Here is a 2382-nt window from a genome sequence, read left to right as displayed (position 1 = left end):
ATTGTTGTGACTTGAGCCAAGAAATGACCTCTTGGAAATCAATTGGCTAAATCATTCGTGGAGCACGTATTCCATTTATAAAAAAGGGAAAGTCCTGCAATTCCTTTCTTGGCGGGAAACATTTTTTAACTTGCAAGGGAGATTGAAGGGCAATTAACAAACTTGACTTTGTCATTTTGCAATCTACCACTAGTAATTATTTATATTTTACATAAATTAAAAGTCTGGCAGAATATTTCATTCTTAACATAAAAAATAGTTATATATATGCACACATTTGATAAGTACTTGCTATATTTTGAAGGTACACACTACACGTATTTATTTTGGAGGAAGAAACACCAATAGAGTTGCATGGCCATAATATGATCTTTAGGAGAACTCTTGTGATTAAAATCTGACCCACAAATGCAAATACCAAAATTTGCGACAATTCTTTTCATGGGTTCTCTCACCAATCACTTCAAACAACTAGCCATTAAATGGCTTGGCACACTTTCTGTATGTTGTTTCTGTCTGGTGCAGCAGGCAGCCTTAGAGTGAAAGCTTAGGCTTTAAGGAGATCACCATTTTTTTTTACACAGCGTGGATGCAAGATGACTTTCAAAGGCACACACACAAAATGAAGTTTTATATGAACTACTTTTCTAAACAAAAATAAATTGGTAGGCTTATTTTTCATGTTCTCCTATCGGTATTTTGTTGATTAATCCCTGCAATTCACGTTCCCCTACCTGTACAAAACTTCACAGTCTACAGCTGAAAGAACTTAGAACATGCTAATTGAAAACCAAAATCATTCATTTCATGCAATCATAAATTTCTAAAATCAATAAATAGCTGCTAACAGAGTTTCTGCTATACGTTTCCATATGAAATTAAAAGCAAAAATGAGTTATTCTCCTCATTGCCTGTCTAGTTACATAGTCACAGAAACAATCAAATATTATATCATTAAACTCATGCAAACCTATCACACTTAGGCCGAACATGAACGTTTGATGGAATTATGGATAATTAGATAATTAGATATTTAGATTAAAAATGATATATATATATATACACACACATATAAAAGAGTGCATATGGATATACGAATGAGCAGGTTGGTACCTGGTGATGGAGTCATGGGAACACTGCTGGTTATAGACGACGGTCTTGGGGCGGAGACATGCATCTGTCACTCTTCTGTGATTGTTGGGACAAAGAAACACAGCTGCAGTGAGGAAATATGATTGGAAATTGAAGCTAGGTGGAATGAATGTCGACCCTTGCCGTTGGTTGGTTGGAGACAGAGATTCAGCGGTAAGAAGGGGAAGAGGAGATTGTACAATCACTTGGAAGAGGAGTTAAGTTTCAAGTTGAAACATGTTTAGATATATTGAAGTGCTTTAGAAATATGGTAAGTCGCAAGAGGTAACCAAAAAGATAATTCTATCAATTCTATATGAGCGTCGGTATCATTAAAGATAGACCTCCTTTAAAATCTAAGATTTTTCTTAATTTTTTAGTACTAAAAAACATAAATTTCTGCTAAAATTTCTCCCGGCTAAGATAAATAGAGATGCTCAAATATTGTAGACTCTCATCTTTTAAAGGAGAAGTCATGTCAGCGCACAGGAACATCTTGTGATTTTCTTTTATAACGATATAATTATATAATATAATATAATGATTTTGTAGAGCCTCAATAAAATATATCTTGAAAGAACAAGATATATTTGGAATAGAAAAACCAAAGCTCAACCAAATATCACGAGCCCACATCACACACACACAAAAAAGTTCTATGTCCTTAATACTACTGTGATAATAACCTCTATCCCTTAAATAAACAAATTAGCCTTAGGATGCAAAACCCACTTTAATGTCCTTCACGTGAATACTTTAGCTTTTGGAGGCACTTTCGAAGTCCACAATTTATGCTAAACACTACAGGAATCAGTGTCACCCAATTTTTCCGACATCTTTTGACATAAATAATACTCTCTCCGTTCCACTTTAATAATAATATTTGTTATTTTCATAAAGATTAAACAAATAATTAAAATTCATTGATTTCTAAAAATGCATGGTAGAATGTTTAAATTATCCTTCTTAAATGTAAATATAAAAATAAATTGCACTAGTAAATATGGATAAAATTATAAAAAAATAAATTAATTAATATAGTCTCAAAATTCTAAATGATTACTTAAAGTAAAATGGAGGAAGTAACATCTAACACTAAAACACCTTTTTTTTTTTTTTACCCTAAATAAGTTTATTCTCACATTTTCCAGCACTCAAAGGTATAGAAAGGATAGCCGATGTATATGCAACAGAAAAAATTTCTATAACTTTACTCATCACACTCTTTTCTATTAGAAATCAATAAATCAC

At 32.3% G+C, this 2382-nt stretch overlaps 1 long non-coding RNA gene across 1 annotated transcript; it reads right to left on the bottom strand.

Moving 5' to 3' along the window:
- Positions 1-225: 225 nt before the first annotated feature.
- Positions 226-2382, bottom strand: LOC149496179 (uncharacterized). The gene is made up of 2 exons (XR_016320970.1): positions 1114-2382; positions 226-753 (listed from the first exon to the last, which is right to left on the bottom strand). It is a non-coding gene; the product is annotated as an uncharacterized LOC149496179 (long non-coding RNA).

The sequence above is a fragment of the Jatropha curcas genome, chromosome 5, assembly GCF_041381405.1.
Source record: "Jatropha curcas cultivar XTBG-Jc1 chromosome 5, XTBG_Jcur_1.0, whole genome shotgun sequence".
Lineage (NCBI taxonomy): Eukaryota > Viridiplantae > Streptophyta > Magnoliopsida > Malpighiales > Euphorbiaceae > Jatropha > Jatropha curcas.
This window is presented reverse-complemented; position numbering and strand designations above follow the sequence as displayed.